Below are 26,700 nucleotides of genomic sequence, written 5' to 3'. Positions count from 1 at the left end.
TATACACTCTGAGGTGTGTCTTTAGAGCTTTATAAAACTCTGAGGTGTGTCTATAGAGCTCTATGCACTCTGAGGTGTGTCTTTAGAGCTTTCTATCACTCTGAGGTGTGTCTTTAGAGCCTTATAACACTCTGAGGTGCGTCTTTAGAGCTTTACACGCTCTGAGGTGTGTCTTTAGAGCTTTATATACTCTGAGGTGTGTCTTTAGAGCTTTCTATCACTCTGAGGTGTGTCTTTAGAGCTTTATAACACTCTGAGGTTCGTCTTTAGAGCTTTACACGCTCTGAGGTGTGTCTTTAGAGCTCTATACACTCTGAGGTGTGTCTTTAGAGCTTTATACACTCTGAGGTGTGTCTTTAGAGCTTTATACACTCTGAGGTGTGTCTTTAGAGCTTTACACGCTCTGAGGTGTGTCTTTAGAGCTCTATACACTCTGAGGTGTGTTTTTAGAGCTTTAAATCAATCTGAGGTGTGTCTTTAGAGCTTTATAAAACTCTGAGGTGTGTCTTTAGAGTTTTATACATTCTGAGGTGTGTCTTTAGAGCTTTATACGCTCTGAGGTGTGTCTTTAGAGCTTTATAACACTCTGAGGTGTTTTTAGAGCTTTACACGCTCTGAAGTGTGTCTTTAGAGCTTTATAACACTCTGAGGTGCGTCTTTAGAGCTTTACACGCTCTGAGGTGTGTCTTTAGAGCTTTATATACTCTGAGGTGTGTCTTTAGAGCTTTCTATCACTCTGAGGTGTGTCTTTAGAGCTTTATAACACTCTGAGGTTCGTCTTTAGAGCTTTACACGCTCTGAGGTGTGTCTTTAGAGCTCTATACACTCTGAGGTGTGTCTTTAGAGCTTTATATCACTCTGAGGTGTGTCTTTAGAGCTTTATACACTCTGAGGTGTGTCTTTAGAGCTTTATAAAACTCTGAGGTGTGTCTATAGGGCTTTATACCGCTGTGAGGTGTGTCTTTAGAGCTTTATACACTCTGAGGTGTGTCTTTAGAGCTTTATACACTCTGAGGTGTGTCTTTAGAGCTTTACACGCTCTGAGGTGTGTCTTTAGAGCTCTATACACTCTGAGGTGTGTTTTTAGAGCTTTAAATCACTCTGAGGTGTGTCTTTAGAGCTTTATAAAACTCTGAGGTGTGTCTATAGAGCTTTATACACTCTGAGGTGTGTCTTTAGAGCTTTATACGCTCTGAGGTGTGTCTTTAGAGCTTTATAACACTCTGAGGTGTTTTTAGAGCTTTACACGCTCTGAGGTGTGTCTTTAGAGCTTTATACACTCTGAGGTGTGTCTTTAGAGCTTTAAAACCACTCTGAGGTGACTCTTTAGAGCTTTCTATCACTCTGAGGTGTGTCTTTAGATCTTTATACACTCTGAGGTGTGTCTTTAGAGCTTTATACCACTCTGAGGTGTGTCTTTAGAGCTTTATACACTCTGAGGTGTGTCTTTAGAGCTTTATACACTCTGAGGTGTGTCTTTAGAGCTTTATATCACTCTGAGGTGTGTCTTTAGAGCTTTATTACACTCTGAGGTTCGTCTTTAGAGCTTTACACGCTCTGAGGTGTGTCTTTAGAGGTCTATACACTCTGAGGTGTGTCTTTAGAGCTTTATATCACTCTGAGGTGTGTCTTTAGAGCTTTATACACTCTGAGGTGTGTCTTTAGAGCTTTATAAAACTCTGAGGTGTGTCTATAGAGCTTTATACACTCTGAGGTGTGTCTTTAGAGCTTTATACACTCTGAGGTGTCTTTAGAGCTTTATACACTCTGAGGTGTGTCTTTAGAGCTTTATACACTCTGAGGTGTGTCTTTAGAGCTGTAAAAACTCTGAGGTGTGCCTTTAGAGCTTTAAAACCACTCTGAGGTGTGTGTTTAGAGCTTTATATACTCTGAGGTGTGTCTTTAGAGCTTTATACGCTCTGAGGTGTGTCTTTAGAGCTCTATACACTCTGAGGTGTGTCTTTAGAGCTTTATATACTCTGAGGTGTGTCTTTAGAGCTCTATACACTCTGAGGTGTGTCTTTAGTGCTTTATACACTCTGAGGTGTGTCTTTAGAGCTTTCTATCACTCTGAGGTGTGTCTTTAGAGCTTTACACGCTCTGAGGTGTGTCTTTAGAGCTTTATAAAACTCTGAGGTGTGTCTATAGAGCTTTATACACTCTGAGGTGTGTCTTTAGAGCTTTCTATCACTCTGAGGTGTGTCTTTAGAGCTTTACACGCTCTGAGGTGTGTCTTTAGAGCTTTATAAAACTCTGAGGTGTGTCTTTAGAGCTCTATACGCTCTGAGGTGTGTCTTTAGAGCTTTAAACGCTCTGAGGTGTATCTTTAGAGCTTTATAACACTCTGAGGTGTGTCTTTAGAGCTTTACACGCACTGAGGTGTGTCTTTAGAGTTCTATACACTCTGAGGTATGTCTTTAGAGCTTTATACCGCTGTGAGGTGTGTCTTTAGAGCTTTATACACTCTGAGGTGTGTCTTTAGAGCTTTATACCACTCTGAGGTGTGTCTTTAGAGCTTTATACACTCTGAGGTGTGTCTTTAGAGCTTTATAAAACTCTGAGGTGTGTCTATAGAGCTTTAAACCGCTGTGAGGTGTGTCTTTAGAGCTTTATACACTCTGAGGTGTGTCTTTAGAGCTTTATACACTCTGAGGTGTGTCTTTAGAGCTTTACACGCTCTGAGGTGTGTCTTTAGAGCTCTATACACTCTGAGGTGTGTTTTTAGAGCTTTAAATCACTCTTAGGTGTGTCTTTAGAGCTTTATAACACTCTGAGGTGTGTCTTTAGAGCTTTATACACTCTGAGGTGTCTTTAGAGCTGTAAAAACTCTGAGGTGTGCCTTTAGAGCTTTAAAACCACTCTGAGGTGTGTGTTTAGAGCTTTATATACTCTGAGGTGTGTCTTTAGAGCTTTATACGCTCTGAGGTGTGTCTTTAGAGCTCTATACACTCTGAGGTGTGTCTTTAGAGCTTTATATACTCTGAGGTGTGTCTTTAGAGCTCTATACACTCTGAGGTGTGTCTTTAGTGCTTTATACACTCTGAGGTGTGTCTTTAGAGCTTTCTATCACTCTGAGGTGTGTCTTTAGAGCTTTATAACACTCTGAGGTGCGTCTTTAGCGCTTTACACGCTCTGAGGTGTGTCTTTAGAGCTCTATACACTCTGAGGTGTGTCTTTAGAGCTTTCTATCACTCTGAGGTGTGTCTTTAGAGCTTTATACACTCTGAGGTGTGTCTTTAGAGCTTTATAAAACTCTGAGGTGTGTCTATAGAGCTTTATACACTCTGAGGTGTGTCTTTAGAGCTCTATACGCTCTGAGGTGTGTCTTTAGAGCTTTAAACGCTCTGAGGTGTGTCTTTAGAGCTTTATAACACTCTGAGGTGTGTCTTTAGAGCTTTACACGCACTGAGGTGTGTCTTTAGAGTTCTATACACTCTGAGGTATGTCTTTAGAGCTCTATACGCTCTGAGGTGTGTCTTTAGAGCTTTATACACTCTGAGGTGTGTCTTTAGAGCTTTATACACTCTGAGGTGTGTCTTTAGAGCTTTACACGCACTGAGGTGTGTCTTTAGAGTTCTGTACACTCTGAGGTATGTCTTTAGAGCTTTATACCGCTGTGAGGTGTGTCTTTAGAGCTTTATAAAACTCTGAGGTGTGTCTATAGAGCTTTATACCGCTGTGAGGTGTGTCTTTAGAGCTTTATACATTCTGAGGTGTGTCTTTAGAGCTCTATACACTCTGAGGTTTGTTTTTAGAGCTTTAAATCACTCTGAGGTGTGTCTTAAGAGCTTTTTAAAACTCTGAGGTGTGTCTATAGAGCTTTATACACTCTGAGGTGTGTCTTTAGAGCTTTATACGCTCTGAGGTGTGTCTTTAGAGCTTTATAACACTCTGAGGTGTTTTTAGAGCTTTACACGCTCTGAGGTGTGTCTTTAGAGCTTTATAAAACTCTGAGGTGTGTCTTTAGAGCTTTATACACTCTGAGGTGTGTCTTTAGAGCTTTATACGCTCTGAGGTGTGTCTTTAGAGCTTTATAACACTCTGAGGTGTTTTTAGAGCTTTACACGCTCTGAGGTGTGTCTTTAGAGCTTTATATACTCTGAGGTGTGTCTTTAGAGCTTTCTATCACTCTGAGGTGTGTCTTTAGAGCTTTATAACACTCTGAGGTTCGTCTTTAGAGCTTTACACGCTCTGAGGTGTGTCTTTAGAGCTCTATACACTCTGAGGTGTGTCTTTAGAGCTTTATACACTCTGAGGTGTGTCTTTAGAGCTTTATACACTCTGAGGTGTGTCTTTAGAGCTTTACACGCTCTGAGGTGTGTCTTTAGAGCTCTATACACTCTGAGGTGTGTTTTTAGAGCTTTAAATCAATCTGAGGTGTGTCTTTAGAGCTTTATAAAACTCTGAGGTGTGTCTTTAGAGTTTTATACATTCTGAGGTGTGTCTTTAGAGCTTTATACGCTCTGAGGTGTGTCTTTAGAGCTTTATAACACTCTGAGGTGTTTTTAGAGCTTTACACGCTCTGAGGTGTGTCTTTAGAGCTTTATAACACTCTGAGGTGCGTCTTTAGAGCTTTACACGCTCTGAGGTGTGTCTTTAGAGCTTTATATACTCTGAGGTGTGTCTTTAGAGCTTTCTATCACTCTGAGGTGTGTCTTTAGAGCTTTATAACACTCTGAGGTTCGTCTTTAGAGCTTTACACGCTCTGAGGTGTGTCTTTAGAGCTCTATACACTCTGAGGTGTGTCTTTAGAGCTTTATATCACTCTGAGGTGTGTCTTTAGAGCTTTATACACTCTGAGGTGTGTCTTTAGAGCTTTATAAAACTCTGAGGTGTGTCTATAGGGCTTTATACCGCTGTGAGGTGTGTCTTTAGAGCTTTATACACTCTGAGGTGTGTCTTTAGAGCTTTATACACTCTGAGGTGTGTCTTTAGAGCTTTATACACTCTGAGGTGTGTCTTTAGAGCTTTACACGCTCTGAGGTGTGTCTTTAGAGCTCTATACACTCTGAGGTGTGTTTTTAGAGCTTTAAATCACTCTGAGGTGTGTCTTTAGAGCTTTATAAAACTCTGAGGTGTGTCTATAGAGCTTTATACACTCTGAGGTGTGTCTTTAGAGCTTTATACGCTCTGAGGTGTGTCTTTAGAGCTTTATAACACTCTGAGGTGTTTTTAGAGCTTTACACGCTCTGAGGTGTGTCTTTAGAGCTTTATACACTCTGAGGTGTGTCTTTAGAGCTTTAAAACCACTCTGAGGTGACTCTTTAGAGCTTTCTATCACTCTGAGGTGTGTCTTTAGATCTTTATAAACTCTGAGGTGTGTCTTTAGAGCTTTATACCACTCTGAGGTGTGTCTTTAGAGCTTTATACACTCTGAGGTGTGTCTTTAGAGCTTTATACACTCTGAGGTGTGTCTTTAGAGCTTTATACACTCTGAGGTGTGTCTTTAGAACTTTATTACACTCTGAGGTGTGTCTTTAGAGCTTTACACGCTCTGAGGTGTGTCTTTAGAGCTTTATAACACTCTGAGGTGTGTCTTTAGAGCTTTATATCACTCTGAGGTGTGTCTTTAGAGCTTTTTACACTCTGAGGTGTGTCTTTAGAGCTTTATAACACTCTGAGGTGTGTCTTTAGAGCTTTATACATTCTGAGGTGTGTCTTTAGAGCTTTATACTGCTCTGAGTTGTGTCTTTAGAGCGTTATGACACTCTGAGGTGTGTCTTTAGAGCTTATGACACTCTGAGGTGTGTCTTTAGAGCTTTATACACTCTGAGGTGTGTCTTTAGAGCTTTACACGCTCTGAGGTGTGTCTTTAGAGCTCTATACACTCTGAGGTGTGTCTTTAGAGCTTTATACACTCTGAGGTGTGTCTTTAGAGCTTTACACGCTCTGAGGTGTGTCTTTAGAGCTTTATAACACTCTGAGGTGTGTCTTTAGAGCTTTATACACTCTGAGGTGTGTCTTTAGAGCTTTACACGCTCTGAGGTGTGTCTTTAGAGCTTTATAACACTATGAGGTGTGTCTTTAGAGCTTTATAACACTCTGAGGTGTGTCTTTAGAGCTTTATATCACTCTGAGGTATGTTTTTAGAGCTTTATGACACTCTGAGGTGTGTCTTTAGAGCTTTACACACTCTGAGGTGTGTCTTTAGAGCTTTATACACTCTGAGGTGTGTCTTTAGAGCTTTATACACTCTGAGGTGTGTCTTTAGAGCTTTATGACACTTTGAGGTGTGTCTTTAGAGCTTTATACACTCTGAGGTGTGTCTTTAGAGCTTTATACACTCTGAGGTGTGTCTTTAGAGCTTTATACACTCTGAGGTGTGTCTTTAGAGCTTTATGACACTTTGAGGTGTGTCTTTAGAGCTTTACACGCTCTGAGGTGTGTCTTTAGAGCTTTATAACACTCTGAGGTGTGTCTTTAGAGCTTTATATCACTCTGAGGTGTGTCTTTAGAGCTTTTTACACTCTGAGGTGTGTCTTTAGAGCTTTATAACACTCTGAGGTGTGTCTTTAGAGCTTTATACATTCTGAGGTGTGTCTTTAGAGCTTTATACTGCTCTGAGGTGTGTCTTTAGAGCGTTATGACACTCTGAGGTGTGTCTTTAGAGCTTATGACACTCTGAGGTGTGTCTTTAGAGCTTTATACACTCTCAGGTGTATCTTTAGAGCTTTACACGCTCTGAGGTGTGTCTTTAGAGCTCTATACACTCTGAGGTGTGTCTTTAGAGCTTTATACACTCTGAGGTGTGTCTTTAGAGCTTTACACGCTCTGAGGTGTGTCTTTAGAGCTTTATAACACTCTGAGGTGTGTCTTTAGAGCTTTATATCACTCTGAGGTGTGTCTTTAGAGCTTTATACACTCTGAGGTGTGTCTTTAGAGCTTTACACGCTCTGAGGTGTGTCTTTAGAGCTTTATAACACTATGAGGTGTGTCTTTAGAGCTTTATAACACTCTGAGGTGTGTCTTTAGAGCTTTATATCACTCTGAGGTATGTTTTTAGAGCTTTATGACACTCTGAGGTGTGTCTTTAGAGCTTTACACACTCTGAGGTGTGTCTTTAGAGCTTTATACACTCTGAGGTGTGTCTTTAGAGCTTTATGACACTTTGAGGTGTGTCTTTAGAGCTTTATACACTCTGAGGTGTGTCTTTAGAGCTTATGACAATCTGAGGTGTGTCTTTAGAGCTTTATACCACTCTGAGGTGTGTCTTTAGAGCTTTATACACTCTGAGGTGTGTCTTTAGAGCTTTATACACTCTGAGGTGTGTCTTTAGAGCTTTATACACTCTGAGGTGTGTCTTTAGAACTTTATACACTCTGAGGTGTGTCTTTAGAGCTTTATAACACTCTGAGGTGTGTCTTTAGAGCTTTAGACCACTTTGAGGTGTGTCTTTAGAGCTTTATACACTCTGAGGTGTGTCTTTAGAGCTTTATACTACTCTGAGGTGTGTCTTTAGAGCTTTATACACTGAGGTGTGTGTCTTTAGAGCTTATGACACTCTGAGGTGTGTCTTTAGAGCTTTATACACTCTGAGGTGTGTCTTTAGAGCTTTATGACACTCTGAGGTGTGTCTTTAGAGCTTTATACACTCTGAGGTGTGTCTTTAGAGCTTATTACAATCTGAGGTGTGTTTTTAGATCTTTATACACTCTGAGGTGTGTCTTTAGAGCTTTATACACTCTGAGGTGTGTCTTTAGAGCTTTATACACTCTGAGGTGTGTCTTTAGAACTTTATACACTCTGAGGTGTGTCTTTAGAGCTTTATAACACTCTGAGGTGTGTCTTTAGAGCTTTATACCACTTTGAGGTGTGTCTTTAGAGCTTTATACACTCTGAGGTGTGTCTTTAGAGCTTTATACACTCTGAGGTGTGTCTTTAGAGCTTATGACACTCTGAGGTGTGTCTTTAGAGCTTTATACACTCTGAGGTGTGTCTTTAGAGCTTATGACAATCTGAGGTGTGTCTTTAGAGCTTTATACCACTCTGAGGTGTGTCTTTAGAGCTTTATACACTCTGAGGTGTGTCTTTAGAGCTTTATACACTCTGAGGTATGTTTTTAGAGCTTTATGACACTCTGAGGTGTGTCTTTAGAGCTTTACACACTCTGAGGTGTGTCTTTAGAGCTTTATACACTCTGAGGTATGTCTTTAGAGCTTTATACACTCTGAGGTGTGTCTTTAGAGCTTTATGACACTCTGAGGTGTTTCTTTAGAGCTTTATAACTCTGAGGTGTGTCTTTAGAGCTTATGACAATCTGAGGTGTTTCTTTAGAGCTTTATACACTCTGAGGTGTGTCTTTAGAGCTTATGACAATCTGAGGTGTGTCTTTAGAGCTTTATACCACTCTGAGGTGTGTCTTTAGAGCTTTATACCACTCTGAGGTGTGTCTTTAGAGCTTTATACACTCTGAGGTGTGTCTTTAGAGCTTTATACACTCTGAGGTGTGTCTTTAGAGCTTTATACACTCTGAGGTGTGTCTTTAGAACTTTATACACTCTGAGGTGTGTCTTTAGAGCTTTATAACACTCTGAGGTGTGTCTTTAGAGCTTATGACACTCTGAGGTGTGTCTTTAGAACTTTATACCACTTTGAGGTGTGTCTTTAGAGCTTTATACACTCTGAGGTGTGTCTTTAGAGCTTTATACCACTCTGAGGTGTGTCTTTAGAGCTTTATACACTCTGAGGTGTGTCTTTAGAGCTTTATACACTGAGGTGTGTGTCTTTAGAGCTTATGACACTCTGAGGTGTGTCTTTAGAGCTTTATACCACTCTGAGGTGTGTCTTTAGAGCTTTATACACTCTGAGGTGTGTTTTTAGAGCTTTATGACACTCTGAGGTGTGTCTTTAGAGCTTTATACACTCTGAGGTGTGTCTTTAGAGCTTATTACAATCTGAGGTGTGTCTTTAGAGCTTTATACACTCTGAGGTGTGTCTTTAGAGCTTTATACCACTCTGAGGTGTGTTTTTAGAGCTTTATGACACTCTGAGGTGTGTCTTTAGAGCTTATGACACTCTGAAGTGTGTCTTTAGAGCTTTATACCACTCTGAGGTGTGTCTTTAGAGCTTTATAACACTCTGAGGTGTGTCTTTAGATCTTTATACCACTCTGAAGTGTGTCTTTAGAGCTTTATACAACTCTGAGGTGTGTCTTTAGAGCTTTATAACACTCTGATGTGTGTCTTTAGAGCAATATACACTCCGAAGTGTGTCTTTAGATCTTTATACACTCTGAGGTGTGTCTTTAGAGCTTTATACACTCTGAGGTGTGTCTTTAGAACTTTATACACTCTGAGGTGTGTCTTTAGAGCTTTATAACACTCTGAGGTGTGTCTTTAGAGCTTATGACACTCTGAGGTGTGTCTTTAGAGCTTTATACCACTTTGAGGTGTGTCTTTAGAGCTTTATACACTCTGAGGTGTGTCTTTAGAGCTTTATACACTCTGAGGTGTGTCTTTAGAGCTTATGACACTCTGAGGTGTGTCTTTAGAGCTTTATACCACTTTGAGGTGTGTCTTTAGAGCTTTATACACTCTGAGGTGTGTCTTTAGAGCTTATGACAATCTGAGGTGTGTCTTTAGAGCTTTATACCACTCTGAGGTGTGTCTTTAGAGCTTTATACACTCTGAGGTGTGTCTTTAGAGCTTTATACACTCTGAGGTGTGTCTTTAGAACTTTATACACTCTGAGGTGTGTCTTTAGAGCTTTATAACACTCTGAGGTGTGTCTTTAGAGCTTATGACACTCTGAGGTGTGTCTTTAGAGCTTTATACACTCTGAGGTGTGTCTTTAGAGCTTTATACACTCTGAGGTGTGTCTTTAGAGCTTTATACACTCTGAGGTGTGTCTTTAGAGCTTTATACCACTCTGAGGTGTGTCTTTAGAGCTTTATACACTCTGAGGTGTGTCTTTAGAGCTTTATACACTGAGGTGTGTGTCTTTAGAGCTTATGACACTCTGAGGTGTGTCTTTAGAGCTTTATACACTCTGAGGTGTGTCTTTAGAGCTTTATAACACTCTGAGGTGTGTCTTTAGAGCTTATGACACTCTGAGGTGTGTCTTTAGAGCTTTATACACTCTGAGGTGTGTCTTTAGAGCTTTATACACTCTGAGGTGTGTCTTTAGAGCTTTATACACTCTGAGGTGTGTCTTTAGAGCGTTATACCACTCTGAGGTGTGTCTTTAGAGCTTTATACACTCTGAGGTGTGTCTTTAGAGCTTTACACACTCTGAGGTGTGTCTTTAGAGCTTTATACACTCTGAGGTATGTCTTTAGAGCTTTATACACTCTGAGGTGTGTCTTTAGAGCTTTATGACACTCTGAGGTGTTTCTTTAGAGCTTTATAACTCTGAGGTGTGTCTTTAGAGCTTATGACAATCTGAGGTGTTTCTTTAGAGCTTTATACACTCTGAGGTGTGTCTTTAGAGCTTATGACAATCTGAGGTGTGTCTTTAGAGCTTTATACCACTCTGAGGTGTGTCTTTAGAGCTTTATACACTCTGAGGTGTGTCTTTAGAGCTTTATACACTCTGAGGTGTGTCTTTAGAGCTTTATACACTCTGAGGTGTGTCTTTAGAACTTTATACACTCTGAGGTGTGTCTTTAGAGCTTTATAACACTCTGAGGTGTGTCTTTAGAGCTTATGACACTCTGAGGTGTGTCTTTAGAACTTTATACCACTTTGAGGTGTGTCTTTAGAGCTTTATACACTCTGAGGTGTGTCTTTAGAGCTTTATACCACTCTGAGGTGTGTCTTTAGAGCTTTATACACTCTGAGGTGTGTTTTTAGAGCTTTATGACACTCTGAGGTGTGTCTTTAGAGCTTTATACACTCTGAGGTGTGTCTTTAGAGCTTATTACAATCTGAGGTGTGTCTTTAGAGCTTTATACACTCTGAGGTGTGTCTTTAGAGCTTTATACCACTCTGAGGTGTGTTTTTAGAGCTTTATGACACTCTGAGGTGTGTCTTTAGAGCTTATGACACTCTGAAGTGTGTCTTTAGAGCTTTATACCACTCTGAGGTGTGTCTTTAGAGCTTTATAACACTCTGAGGTGTGTCTTTAGATCTTTATACCACTCTGAAGTGTGTCTTTAGAGCTTTATACAACTCTGAGGTGTGTCTTTAGAGCTTTATAACACTCTGAGGTGTGTCTTTAGAGCAATATACACTCCGAAGTGTGTCTTTAGATCTTTATACACTCTGAGGTGTGTCTTTAGAGCTTTATACACTCTGAGGTGTGTCTTTAGAACTTTATACACTCTGAGGTGTGTCTTTAGAGCTTTATAACACTCTGAGGTGTGTCTTTAGAGCTTATGACACTCTGAGGTGTGTCTTTAGAGCTTTATACCACTTTGAGGTGTGTCTTTAGAGCTTTATACACTCTGAGGTGTGTCTTTAGAGCTTTATACACTCTGAGGTGTGTCTTTAGAGCTTATGACACTCTGAGGTGTGTCTTTAGAGCTTTATACACTCTGAGGTGTGTCTTTAGAGCTTATGACAATCTGAGGTGTGTCTTTAGAGCTTTATACCACTCTGAGGTGTGTCTTTAGAGCTTTATACACTCTGAGGTGTGTCTTTAGAGCTTTATAAACTCTGAGGTGTGTCTTTAGAGCTTTATACACTCTGAGGTGTGTCTTTAGAGCTTATGACAATCTGAGGTGTTTCTTTAGAGCTTTATACACTCTGAGGTGTGTCTTTAGAGCTTATGACAATCTGAGGTGTGTCTTTAGAGCTTTATACCACTCTGAGGTGTGTCTTTAGAGCTTTATACACTCTGAGGTGTGTCTTTAGAGCTTTATACACTCTGAGGTGTGTCTTTAGAGCTTTATACACTCTGAGGTGTGTCTTTAGAACTTTATACACTCTGAGGTGTGTCTTTAGAGCTTTATAACACTCTGAGGTGTGTCATTAGAGCTTATGACACTCTGAGGTGTGTCTTTAGAGCTTTATACACTCTGAGGTGTGTCTTTAGAGCTTTATACACTCTGAGGTGTGTCTTTAGAGCTTTATACACTCTGAGGTGTGTCTTTAGAGCTTTATACCACTCTGAGGTGTGTCTTTAGAGCTTTATACACTCTGAGGTGTGTCTTTAGAGCTTTATACACTGAGGTGTGTGTCTTTAGAGCTTATGACACTCTGAGGTGTGTCTTTAGAGCTTTATACCACTCTGAGGTGTGTCTTTAGAGCTTTATACACTCTGAGGTGTGTTTTTAGAGCTTTATGACACTCTGAGGTGTGTCTTTAGAGCTTTATACACTCTGAGGTGTGTCTTTAGAGCTTATTACAATCTGAGGTGTGTCTTTAGAGCTTTATACACTCTGAGGTGTGTCTTTAGAGCTTTATACCACTCTGAGGTGTGTTTTTAGAGCTTTAAGACACTCTGAGGTGTGTCTTTAGAGCTTATGACACTCTGAAGTGTGTCTTTAGAGCTTTATACCACTCTGAGGTGTGTCTTTAGAGCTTTATAACACTCTGAGGTGTGTCTTTAGATCTTTATACCACTCTGAAGTGTGTCTTTAGAGCTTTATACAACTCTGAGGTGTGTCTTTAGAGCTTTATAACACTCTGAGGTGTGTCTTTAGAGCAATATACACTCCGAAGTGTGTCTTTAGATCTTTATACACTCTGAGGTGTGTCTTTAGAGCTTTATACACTTTGAGGTGTGTCTTTAGAGCTTTATACACTCTGAAGTGTGTCTTTAGAGCTTTATACACTCTGAGGTGTGTCTTTAGAGCTTTTTACACTCTGAGGTGTGTCTTTAGAGCTTTATAACACTCTGAGGTGTGTCTTTAGAGCTTTATACATTCTGAGGTGTGTCTTTAGAGCTTTACACTGCTCTGAGTTGTGTCTTTAGAGCGTTATGACACTCTGAGGTGTGTCTTTAGAGCTTATGACACTCTGAGGTGTGTCTTTAGAGCTTTATACACTCTGAGGTGTGTCTTTAGAGCTTTACACGCTCTGAGGTGTGTCTTTAGAGCTCTATACACTCTGAGGTGTGTCTTTAGAGCTTTATACACTCTGAGGTGTGTCTTTAGAGCTTTACACGCTCTGAGGTGTGTCTTTAGAGCTTTATAACACTCTGAGGTGTGTCTTTAGAGCTTTATACACTCTGAGGTGTGTCTTTAGAGCTTTACACGCTCTGAGGTGTGTCTTTAGAGCTTTATAACACTATGAGGTGTGTCTTTAGAGCTTTATAACACTCTGAGGTGTGTCTTTAGAGCTTTATATCACTCTGAGGTATGTTTTTAGAGCTTTATGACACTCTGAGGTGTGTCTTTAGAGCTTTACACACTCTGAGGTGTGTCTTTAGAGCTTTATACACTCTGAGGTGTGTCTTTAGAGCTTTATACACTCTGAGGTGTGTCTTTAGAGCTTTATGACACTTTGAGGTGTGTCTTTAGAGCTTTATACACTCTGAGGTGTGTCTTTAGAGCTTTATACACTCTGAGGTGTGTCTTTAGAGCTTTATACACTCTGAGGTGTGTCTTTAGAGCTTTATGACACTTTGAGGTGTGTCTTTAGAGCTTTACACGCTCTGAGGTGTGTCTTTAGAGCTTTATAACACTCTGAGGTGTGTCTTTAGAGCTTTATATCACTCTGAGGTGTGTCTTTAGAGCTTTTTACACTCTGAGGTGTGTCTTTAGAGCTTTATAACACTCTGAGGTGTGTCTTTAGAGCTTTATACATTCTGAGGTGTGTCTTTAGAGCTTTATACTGCTCTGAGGTGTGTCTTTAGAGCGTTATGACACTCTGAGGTGTGTCTTTAGAGCTTATGACACTCTGAGGTGTGTCTTTAGAGCTTTATACACTCTCAGGTGTGTCTTTAGAGCTTTACACGCTCTGAGGTGTGTCTTTAGAGCTCTATACACTCTGAGGTGTGTCTTTAGAGCTTTATACACTCTGAGGTGTGTCTTTAGAGCTTTACACGCTCTGAGGTGTGTCTTTAGAGCTTTATAACACTCTGAGGTGTGTCTTTAGAGCTTTATATCACTCTGAGGTGTGTCTTTAGAGCTTTATACACTCTGAGGTGTGTCTTTAGAGCTTTACACGCTCTGAGGTGTGTCTTTAGAGCTTTATAACACTATGATGTGTGTCTTTAGAGCTTTATAACACTCTGAGGTGTGTCTTTAGAGCTTTATATCACTCTGAGGTATGTTTTTAGAGCTTTATGACACTCTGAGGTGTGTCTTTAGAGCTTTACACACTCTGAGGTGTGTCTTTAGAGCTTTATACACTCTGAGGTGTGTCTTTAGAGCTTTATGACACTTTGAGGTGTGTCTTTAGAGCTTTATACACTCTGAGGTGTGTCTTTAGAGCTTATGACAATCTGAGGTGTGTCTTTAGAGCTTTATACCACTCTGAGGTGTGTCTTTAGAGCTTTATACACTCTGAGGTGTGTCTTTAGAGCTTTATACACTCTGAGGTGTGTCTTTAGAGCTTTATACACTCTGAGGTGTGTCTTTAGAGCTTTATAACACTCTGAGGTGTGTCTTTAGAGCTTATGACACTCTGAGGTGTGTCTTTAGAGCTTTATACACTCTGAGGTGTGTCTTTAGAGCTTTATGACACTCTGAGGTGTGTCTTTAGAGCTTTATACACTCTGAGGTGTGTCTTTAGAGCTTATTACAATCTGAGGTGTGTTTTTAGATCTTTATACACTCTGAGGTGTGTCTTTAGAGCTTTATACACTCTGAGGTGTGTCTTTAGAGCTTTATACACTCTGAGGTGTGTCTTTAGAACTTTATACACTCTGAGGTGTGTCTTTAGAGCTTTATAACACTCTGAGGTGTGTCTTTAGAGCTTTATACCACTTTGAGGTGTGTCTTTAGAGCTTTATACACTCTGAGGTGTGTCTTTAGAGCTTTATACACTCTGAGGTGTGTCTTTAGAGCTTTATACACTTTGAGGTGTGTCTTTAGAGCTTTATACACTCTGAAGTGTGTCTTTAGAGCTTTATACACTCTGAGGTGTGTCTTTAGAGCTTTATACACTCTGAGGTGTGTCTTTAGAGCTTATTACAATCTGAGGTGTGTTTTTAGATCTTTATACACTCTGAGGTGTGTCTTTAGAGCTTTATACACTCTGAGGTGTGTCTTTAGAGCTTTATACACTCTGAGGTGTGTCTTTAGAACTTTATACACTCTGAGGTGTGTCTTTAGAGCTTTATAACACTCTGAGGTGTGTCTTTAGAGCTTTATACCACTTTGAGGTGTGTCTTTAGAGCTTTATACACTCTGAGGTGTGTCTTTAGAGCTTTATACACTCTGAGGTGTGTCTTTAGAGCTTATGACACTCTGAGGTGTGTCTTTAGAGCTTTATACACTCTGAGGTGTGTCTTTAGAGCTTATGACAATCTGAGGTGTGTCTTTAGAGCTTTATACCACTCTGAGGTGTGTCTTTAGAGCTTTATACACTCTGAGGTGTGTCTTTAGAGCTTTATACACTCTGAGGTATGTTTTTAGAGCTTTATGACACTCTGAGGTGTGTCTTTAGAGCTTTACACACTCTGAGGTGTGTCTTTAGAGCTTTATACACTCTGAGGTATGTCTTTAGAGCTTTATACACTCTGAGGTGTGTCTTTAGAGCTTTATGACACTCTGAGGTGTTTCTTTAGAGCTTTATAACTCTGAGGTGTGTCTTTAGAGCTTATGACAATCTGAGGTGTTTCTTTAGAGCTTTATACACTCTGAGGTGTGTCTTTAGAGCTTATGACAATCTGAGGTGTGTCTTTAGAGCTTTATACCACTCTGAGGTGTGTCTTTAGAGCTTTATACACTCTGAGGTGTGTCTTTAGAGCTTTATACACTCTGAGGTGTGTCTTTAGAGCTTTATACACTCTGAGGTGTGTCTTTAGAGCTTTATACACTCTGAGGTGTGTCTTTAGAACTTTATACACTCTGAGGTGTGTCTTTAGAGCTTTATAACACTCTGAGGTGTGTCTTTAGAGCTTATGACACTTTGAGGTGTGTCTTTAGAGCTTTATACACTCTGAGGTGTGTCTTTAGAGCTTTATACCACTCTGAGGTGTGTCTTTAGAGCTTTATACACTCTGAGGTGTGTCTTTAGAGCTTTATACACTGAGGTGTGTGTCTTTAGAGCTTATGACACTCTGAGGTGTGTCTTTAGAGCTTTATACCACTCTGAGGTGTGTCTTTAGAGCTTTATACACTCTGAGGTGTGTTTTTAGAGCTTTATGACACTCTGAGGTGTGTCTTTAGAGCTTTATACACTCTGAGGTGTGTCTTTAGAGCTTATTACAATCTGAGGTGTGTCTTTAGAGCTTTATACACTCTGAGGTGTGTCTTTAGAGCTTTATACCACTCTGAGGTGTGTTTTTAGAGCTTTATGACACTCTGAGGTGTGTCTTTAGAGCTTATGACACTCTGAAGTGTGTCTTTAGAGCTTTATACCACTCTGAGGTGTGTCTTTAGAGCTTTATAACACTCTGAGGTGTGTCTTTAGATCTTTATACCACTCTGAAGTGTGTCTTTAGAGCTTTATACAACTCTGAGGTGTGTCTTTAGAGCTTTATAACACTCTGAGGTGTGTCTTTAGATCTTTATACACTCTGAGGTGTGTCTTTAGATCTTTATACACTCTGAGGTGTGTCTTTAGAGCTTTATACACTCTGAGGTGTGTCTTTAGAGCAATATACACTCCGAAGTGTGTCTTTAGATCTTTATACACTCTGAGGTGTGTCTTTAGAGCTTTATACAACTCTGAGGTGTGTCTTTAGAGCTTTATAACACTCTGAGGTGTGTCTTTAGAGCAATATACACTCCGAAGTGTGTCTTTAGAGCTTTATACAACTCTGAGGTGTGTCTTTAGAGCTTTATAACACTCTGAGGTGTGTCTTTAGAGCAATATACACTCCGAAGTGTGTCTTTAGAGCTTTATACACTCTGAGGTGTGTCTTTAGAACTTTATACACTCTGAGGTGTGTCTTTAGAGCTTTATAACACTCTGAGGTGTGTCTTTAGAGCTTATGACACTCTGAGGTGTGTCTTTAGAGCTTTATACCACTTTGAGGTGTGTCTTTAGAGCTTTATACACTCTGAGGTGTGTCTTTAGAGCTTTATACACTCTGAGGTGTGTCTTTAGAGCTTATGACACTCTGAGGTGTGTCTTTAGAGCTTTATACACTCTGAGGTGTGTCTTTAGAGCTTATGACAATCTGAGGTGTGTCTTTAGAGCTTTATACCACTCTGAGGTGTGTCTTTAGAGCTTTATACACTCTGAGGTGTGTCTTTAGAGCTTTATAAACTCTGAGGTGTGTCTTTAGAGCTTTATACACTCTGAGGTGTGTCTTTAGAGCTTATGACAATCTGAGGTGTTTCTTTAGAGCTTTATACACTCTGAGGTGTGTCTTTAGAGCTTATGACAATCTGAGGTGTGTCTTTAGAGCTTTATACCACTCTGAGGTGTGTCTTTAGAGCTTTATACACTCTGAGGTGTGTCTTTAGAGCTTTATACACTCTGAGGTGTGTCTTTAGAGCTTTATACACTCTGAGGTGTGTCTTTAGAACTTTATACACTCTGAGGTGTGTCTTTAGAGCTTTATAACACTCTGAGGTGTGTCTTTAGAGCTTATGACACTCTGAGGTGTGTCTTTAGAGCTTATACCACTTTGAGGTGTGTCTTTAGAGCTTTATACACTCTGAGGTGTGTCTTTAGAGCTTTATACCACTCTGAGGTGTGTCTTTAGAGCTTTATACACTCTGAGGTGTGTCTTTAGAGCTTTATACACTGAGGTGTGTGTCTTTAGAGCTTATGACACTCTGAGGTGTGTCTTTAGAGCTTTATACCACTCTGAGGTGTGTCTTTAGAGCTTTATACACTCTGAGGTGTGTTTTTAGAGCTTTATGACACTCTGAGGTGTGTCTTTAGAGCTTTATACACTCTGAGGTGTGTCTTTAGAGCTTATTACAATCTGAGGTGTGTCTTTAGAGCTTTATACACTCTGAGGTGTGTCTTTAGAGCTTTATACCACTCTGAGGTGTGTTTTTAGAGCTTTAAGACACTCTGAGGTGTGTCTTTAGAGCTTATGACACTCTGAAGTGTGTCTTTAGAGCTTTATACCACTCTGAGGTGTGTCTTTAGAGCTTTATAACACTCTGAGGTGTGTCTTTAGATCTTTATACCACTCTGAAGTGTGTCTTTAGAGCTTTATACAACTCTGAGGTGTGTCTTTAGAGCTTTATAACACTCTGAGGTGTGTCTTTAGAGCAATATACACTCCGAAGTGTGTCTTTAGATCTTTATACACTCTGAGGTGTGTCTTTAGAGCTTTATACACTCTGAGGTGTGTCTTTAGAACTTTATACACTCTGAGGTGTGTCTTTAGAGCTTTATAACACTCTGAGGTGTGTCTTTAGAGCTTATGACACTCTGAGGTGTGTCTTTAGAGCTTTATACCACTTTGAGGTGTGTCTTTAGAGCTTTATACACTCTGAGGTGTGTCTTTAGAGCTTTATACACTCTGAGGTGTGTCTTTAGAGCTTATGACACTCTGAGGTGTGTCTTTAGAGCTTTATACACTCTGAGGTGTGTCTTTAGAGCTTATGACAATCTGAGGTGTGTCTTTAGAGCTTTATACCACTCTGAGGTGTGTCTTTAGAGCTTTATACACTCTGAGGTGTGTCTTTAGAGCTTTATACACTCTGAGGTATGTTTTTAGAGCTTTATGACACTCTGAGGTGTGTCTTTAGAGCTTTACACACTCTGAGGTGTGTCTTTAGAGCTTTATACACTCTGAGGTATGTCTTTAGAGCTTTATACACTCTGAGGTGTGTCTTTAGAGCTTTATGACACTCTGAGGTGTTTCTTTAGAGCTTTATAACTCTGAGGTGTGTCTTTAGAGCTTATGACAATCTGAGGTGTTTCTTTAGAGCTTTATACACTCTGAGGTGTGTCTTTAGAGCTTATGACAATCTGAGGTGTGTCTTTAGAGCTTTATACCACTCTGAGGTGTGTCTTTAGAGCTTTATACACTCTGAGGTGTGTCTTTAGAGCTTTATACACTCTGAGGTGTGTCTTTAGAGCTTTATACACTCTGAGGTGTGTCTTTAGAACTTTATACACTCTGAGGTGTGTCTTTAGAGCTTTATAACACTCTGAGGTGTGTCTTTAGAGCTTATGACACTTTGAGGTGTGTCTTTAGAGCTTTATACACTCTGAGGTGTGTCTTTAGAGCTTTATACCACTCTGAGGTGTGTCTTTAGAGCTTTATACACTCTGAGGTGTGTCTTTAGAGCTTTATACACTGAGGTGTGTGTCTTTAGAGCTTATGACACTCTGAGGTGTGTCTTTAGAGCTTTATACCACTCTGAGGTGTGTCTTTAGAGCTTTATACACTCTGAGGTGTGTTTTTAGAGCTTTATGACACTCTGAGGTGTGTCTTTAGAGCTTTATACACTCTGAGGTGTGTCTTTAGAGCTTATTACAATCTGAGGTGTGTCTTTAGAGCTTTATACACTCTGAGGTGTGTCTTTAGAGCTTTATACCACTCTGAGGTGTGTTTTTAGAGCTTTATGACACTCTGAGGTGTGTCTTTAGAGCTTATGACACTCTGAAGTGTGTCTTTAGAGCTTTATACCACTCTGAGGTGTGTCTTTAGAGCTTTATAACACTCTGAGGTGTGTCTTTAGATCTTTATACCACTCTGAAGTGTGTCTTTAGAGCTTTATACAACTCTGAGGTGTGTCTTTAGAGCTTTATAACACTCTGAGGTGTGTCTTTAGATCTTTATACACTCTGAGGTGTGTCTTTAGATCTTTATACACTCTGAGGTGTGTCTTTAGAGCTTTATACACTCTGAGGTGTGTCTTTAGAGCAATATACACTCCGAAGTGTGTCTTTAGATCTTTATACACTCTGAGGTGTGTCTTTAGAGCTTTATACAACTCTGAGGTGTGTCTTTAGAGCTTTATAACACTCTGAGGTGTGTCTTTAGAGCAATATACACTCCGAAGTGTGTCTTTAGAGCTTTATACAACTCTGAGGTGTGTCTTTAGAGCTTTATAACACTCTGAGGTGTGTCTTTAGAGCAATATACACTCCGAAGTGTGTCTTTAGAGCTTTATACACTCTGAGGTGTGTCTTTAGAACTTTATACACTCTGAGGTGTGTCTTTAGAGCTTTATAACACTCTGAGGTGTGTCTTTAGAGCTTATGACACTCTGAGGTGTGTCTTTAGAGCTTTATACCACTTTGAGGTGTGTCTTTAGAGCTTTATACACTCTGAGGTGTGTCTTTAGAGCTTTATACACTCTGAGGTGTGTCTTTAGAGCTTATGACACTCTGAGGTGTGTCTTTAGAGCTTTATACACTCTGAGGTGTGTCTTTAGAGCTTATGACAATCTGAGGTGTGTCTTTAGAGCTTTATACCACTCTGAGGTGTGTCTTTAGAGCTTTATACACTCTGAGGTGTGTCTTTAGAGCTTTATAAACTCTGAGGTGTGTCTTTAGAGCTTTATACACTCTGAGGTGTGTCTTTAGAGCTTATGACAATCTGAGGTGTTTCTTTAGAGCTTTATACACTCTGAGGTGTGTCTTTAGAGCTTATGACAATCTGAGGTGTGTCTTTAGAGCTTTATACCACTCTGAGGTGTGTCTTTAGAGCTTTATACACTCTGAGGTGTGTCTTTAGAGCTTTATACACTCTGAGGTGTGTCTTTAGAGCTTTATACACTCTGAGGTGTGTCTTTAGAACTTTATACACTCTGAGGTGTGTCTTTAGAGCTTTATAACACTCTGAGGTGTGTCTTTAGAGCTTATGACACTCTGAGGTGTGTCTTTAGAGCTTATACCACTTTGAGGTGTGTCTTTAGAGCTTTATACACTCTGAGGTGTGTCTTTAGAGCTTTATACCACTCTGAGGTGTGTCTTTAGAGCTTTATACACTCTGAGGTGTGTCTTTAGAGCTTTATACACTGAGGTGTGTGTCTTTAGAGCTTATGACACTCTGAGGTGTGTCTTTAGAGCTTTATACCACTCTGAGGTGTGTCTTTAGAGCTTTATACACTCTGAGGTGTGTTTTTAGAGCTTTATGACACTCTGAGGTGTGTCTTTAGAGCTTTATACACTCTGAGGTGTGTCTTTAGAGCTTATTACAATCTGAGGTGTGTCTTTAGAGCTTTATACACTCTGAGGTGTGTCTTTAGAGCTTTATACCACTCTGAGGTGTGTTTTTAGAGCTTTAAGACACTCTGAGGTGTGTCTTTAGAGCTTATGACACTCTGAAGTGTGTCTTTAGAGCTTTATACCACTCTGAGGTGTGTCTTTAGAGCTTTATAACACTCTGAGGTGTGTCTTTAGATCTTTATACCACTCTGAAGTGTGTCTTTAGAGCTTTATACAACTCTGAGGTGTGTCTTTAGAGCTTTATAACACTCTGAGGTGTGTCTTTAGAGCAATATACACTCCGAAGTGTGTCTTTAGATCTTTATACACTCTGAGGTGTGTCTTTAGAGCTTTATACACTCTGAGGTGTGTCTTTAGAACTTTATACACTCTGAGGTGTGTCTTTAGAGCTTTATAACACTCTGAGGTGTGTCTTTAGAGCTTATGACACTCTGAGGTGTGTCTTTAGAGCTTTATACCACTTTGAGGTGTGTCTTTAGAGCTTTATACACTCTGAGGTGTGTCTTTAGAGCTTTATACACTCTGAGGTGTGTCTTTAGAGCTTATGACACTCTGAGGTGTGTCTTTAGAGCTTTATACACTCTGAGGTGTGTCTTTAGAGCTTATGACAATCTGAGGTGTGTCTTTAGAGCTTTATACCACTCTGAGGTGTGTCTTTAGAGCTTTATACACTCTGAGGTGTGTCTTTAGAGCTTTATAAACTCTGAGGTGTGTCTTTAGAGCTTTATACACTCTGAGGTGTGTCTTTAGAACTTTATACACTCTGAGGTGTGTCTTTAGAGCTTTATAACACTCTGAGGTGTGTCTTTAGAGCTTATGACACTCTGAGGTGTGTCTTTAGAGCTTTATACCACTTTGAGGTGTGTCTTTAGAGCTTTATACACTCTGAGGTGTGTCTTTAGAGCTTTATACCACTCTGAGGTGTGTCTTTAGAGCTTTATACACTGAGGTGTGTGTCTTTAGAGCTTATGACACTCTGAGGTGTGTCTTTAGAGCTTTATACCACTCTGAGGTGTGTCTTTAGAGCTTTATACACTCTGAGGTGTGTCTTTAGAGCTTTATGACACTCTGAGGTGTGTCTTTAGAGCTTTATACACTCTGAGGTGTGTCTTTAGAGCTTATTACTATCTGAGGTGTGTCTTTAGAGCTTTATACACTCTGAGGTGTGTCTTTAGAGCTTTATACCACTCTGAGGTGTGTTTTTAGAGCTTTATGACACACTGAGGTGTGTCTTTAGAGCTTATGACACTCTGAGGTGTGTCTTTAGAGCTTTTTACCACTCTGAGGTGTGTCTTTAGAGCTTTATAACACTCTGAGGTGTGTCTTTAGATCTTTAGACACTCTGAGATGTGTCTTTAGAGCAATATACACTCTGAAGTGTGTCTTTAGATCTTTATACACTCTGAGGTGTGTCTTTAGAGCTTTATAACACTCTGAGGTGTGTCTTTAGAGCAATATACACTCTGAAGTGTGTCTTTAGAGCTTTATACACTCTGAGGTGTGTCTTTAGATCTTTATACACTCTGAGGTGTGTCTTTAGAGCTTTATACACTCTGAAGTGTGTCTTTAGAGCTTTATACACTCTGAGGTGTGTCTTTAGAGCTTTATTTCACTCTGAGGTGTCTTTAGAGCTTTATACCACTCTGAGGTGTGTCTTTAGAGCTTTATAACACTCTGAGGTGTGTCTTTAGAGCTTTATACACTCTGAGGTTTGTCTTTAGAGCTTTATACACTCTGAGGTTTGTCTTTAGAGCTTTATTACACTCTGAGGTGTGTCTTTAGAGCTTTACACGCTCTGAGGTGTGTCTTTAGAGCTTTATAACACTCTGAGGTGTGTCTTTAGAGCTTTATATCACTCTGAGGTGTGTCTTTAGAGCTTTATACACTCTGAGGTGTGTCTTTAGAGCTTTATAACACTCTGAGGTGTGTCTTTAGATCTTTATACACTCTGAAGTGTGTCTTTAGAGCTTTATACATTCTGAGGTGTGTCTTTAGAGCTTTATACTGCTCTGAGGTGTGTCTTTAGAGCGTTATGACACTCTGAGGTGTGTCTTTAGAGCTTATGACACTCTGAGGTGTGTCTGTAGAGCTTTATACACTCTGAGGTGTGTCTTTAGAGCTTTACACGCTCTGAGGTGTGTCTTTAGAGCTTTATAACACTCTGAGGTGTGTCTTTAGAGCTTTATATCACTCTGAGGTGTGTCTTTAGAGCTTTATACACTCTGAGGTGTGTCTTTAGAGCTTTACACGCTCTGAGGTGTGTCTTTAGAGCTTTATAACACTATGAGGTGTGTCTTTAGAGCTTTATAACACTCTGAGGTGTGTCTTTAGAGCTTTATATCACTCTGAGGTGTGTTTTTAGAGCTTTATGACACTCTGAGGTGTGTCTTTAGAGCTTTACACACTCTGAGGTGTGTCTTTAGAGCTTTATACACTCTGAGGTGTGTCTTTAGAGCTTTATGACACTCTGAGGTGTGTCTTTAGAGCTTTATACACTCTGAGGTGTGTCTTTAGAGCTTTATACCACTCTGAGGTGTGTCTTTAGAGCTTTATACACTGAGGTGTGTGTCTTTAGAGCTTATGACACTCTGAGGTGTGTCTTTAGAGCTTTATACACTCTGAGGTGTGTCTTTAGAGCTTTATGACACTCTGAGGTGTGTCTTTAGAGCTTTATACACTCTGAGGTGTGTCTTTAGAGCTTTATACCACTCTGAGGTGTGTCTTTAGAGCTTTATACACTCTGAGGTGTGTCTTTAGAGCTTATGACACTCTGAGGTGTGTCTTTAGAGCTTTATACCACTCTGAGGTGTGTCTTTAGAGCTTATTACAATCTGAGGTGTGTCTTTAGAGCTTTATACACTCTGAGGTGTGTCTTTAGAGCTTTATACCACTCTGAGGTGTGTTTTTAGAGCTTTATACACTCTGAAGTGTGTCTTTAGAGCTTTATAACACTTTGAGGTGTGTCTTTAGAGCTTTATACACTCTGAAGTGTGTCTTTAGAGCTTTATAACACTCTGAGGTGTGTCTTTAGAGCTTTATACACTCTGAAGTGTGTCTTTAGAGCTTTATACACTCTGAGGTGTGTCTTTAGAGCTTTATAACACTCTGAGGTGTCTTTAGAGCTTTATACCACTCTGAGGTGTGTCTTTAGAGCTTTATAACACTCTGAGGTGTGTCTTTAGAGCTTTATAACACTATGAGGTGTGTCTTTAGAGCTTTATAACACTCTGAGGTGTGTCTTTAGAGCTTTATATCACTCTGAGGTGTGTTTTTAGAGCTTTATGACACTCTGAGGTGTGTCTTTAGAGCTTTACACACTCTGAGGTGTGTCTTTAGAGCTTTATACACTCTGAGGTGTGTCTTTAGAGCTTTATACACTCTGAGGTGTGTATTTAGAGCTTTATGACACTCTGAGGTGTGTCTTTAGAGCTTATGACAATCTGAGGTGTGTCTTTAGAGCTTTATACCACTCTGAGGTGTGTCTTTAGAGCTTTATACACTCTGAGGTGTGTCTTTAGAGCTTTAATACACTCTGAGGTGTGTCTTTAGAACTTTATACACTCTGAGGTGTGTCTTTAGAGCTTTATAACACTCTGAGGTGTGTCTTTAGAGCTTATGACACTCTGAGGTGTGTCTTTAGAGCTTTATACCACTCTGAGGTGTGTCTTTAGAGCTTTATACACTCTGAGGTGTGTCTTTAGAGCTTTATGACACTCTGAGGTGTGTCTTTAGAGCTTTATACACTCTGAGGTGTGTCTTTAAAGCTTATGACAATCTGAAGTGTGTCCTTAGAGCTTTATAACACTATGAGGTGTGTCTTTAGAGCTTTATACCACTCTGAGGTGTGTTTTTAGAGCTTTATGACACTCTGAGGTGTGTCTTTAGAGCTTATGACACTCTGAGGTGTGTCTTTAGAGCTTTATACCACTCTGAGGTGTGTCTTTAGAGCTTTATAACACTCTGAGGTGTGTCTTTAGAGCAATATACACTCTGAAGTGTGTCTTTAGATCTTTATACACTCTGAGGTGTGTCTTTAGAGCTTTATACCGCTCTGAGGTGTGTCTTTAGATCTTTATACACTCTGAGGTGTGTCTTTAGAGCTTTATAACACTCTGAGGTGTGTCTTTAGAGCAATATACACTCTGAAGTGTGTCTTTAGATCTTTATACACTCTGAGGTGTGTCTTTAGATCTTTATACACTCTGAAGTGTGTCTTTAGAGCTTTATACACTCTGAAGTGTGTCTTTAGAGCTTTATACACTCTGAGGTGTGTCTTTAGAGCTTTATAACACTCTGAGGTGTCTTTAGAGCTTTATACCACTCTGAGGTGTGTCTTTAGAGCTTTATAACACTCTGAGGTGTGTCTTTAGAGCTTTATAACACTCTGAGGTGTGTCTTTAGAGCTTTATACACTCTGAGGTGTCTTTAGAGCTTTAAACACTCTGAGGTGTGTCTTTAGAGCTTTATACACTCTGAGGTGTGTCTTTAGAGCTTTATAACACTCTGAGGTGTGTCTTTAGAGCTTATGACACTCTGAGGTGTGTCTTTAGAGCTTTATACCACTTTGAGGTGTGTCTTTAGAGCTTTATACACTCTGAGGTGTGTCTTTAGAGCTTTATACCACTCTGAGGTGTGTCTTTAGAGCTTTATACACTGAGGTGTGTGTCTTTAGAGCTTATGACACTCTGAGGTGTGTCTTTAGAGCTTTATACCACTCTGAGGTGTGTCTTTAGAGCTTTATAACACTCTGAGGTGTGTCTTTAGAGCTTTATACACTCTGAGGTTTGTCTTTAGAGCTTTATACACTCTGAGGTTTGTCTTTAGAGCTTTATTACACTCTGAGGTGTGTCTTTAGAGCTTTACACGCTCTGAGGTGTGTCTTTAGAGCTTTATAACACTCTGAGGTGTGTCTTTAGAGCTTTATATCACTCTGAGGTGTGTCTTTAGAGCTTTATACACTCTGAGGTGTGTCTTTAGAGCTTTATAACACTCTGAGGTGTGTCTTTAGATCTTTATACACTCTGAAGTGTGTCTTTAGAGCTTTATACATTCTGAGGTGTGTCTTTAGAGCTTTATACTGCTCTGAGGTGTGTCTTTAGAGCGTTATGACACTCTGAGGTGTGTCTTTAGAGCTTATGACACTCTGAGGTGTGTCTGTAGAGCTTTATACACTCTGAGGTGTGTCTTTAGAGCTTTACACGCTCTGAGGTGTGTCTTTAGAGCTTTATAACACTCTGAGGTGTGTCTTTAGAGCTTTATATCACTCTGAGGTGTGTCTTTAGAGCTTTATACACTCTGAGGTGTGTCTTTAGAGCTTTACACGCTCTGAGGTGTGTCTTTAGAGCTTTATAACACTATGAGGTGTGTCTTTAGAGCTTTATAACACTCTGAGGTGTGTCTTTAGAGCTTTATATCACTCTGAGGTGTGTTTTTAGAGCTTTATGACACTCTGAGGTGTGTCTTTAGAGCTTTACACACTCTGAGGTGTGTCTTTAGAGCTTTATACACTCTGAGGTGTGTCTTTAGAGCTTTATGACACTCTGAGGTGTGTCTTTAG

Source organism: Eucyclogobius newberryi, unplaced genomic scaffold, assembly GCF_026437365.1.
Source record: "Eucyclogobius newberryi isolate DKJ021-1_F unplaced genomic scaffold, fEucNew1.0.hap1 SCAF_14, whole genome shotgun sequence".
Lineage (NCBI taxonomy): Eukaryota > Metazoa > Chordata > Actinopteri > Gobiiformes > Gobiidae > Eucyclogobius > Eucyclogobius newberryi.
This window is presented reverse-complemented; position numbering follows the sequence as displayed.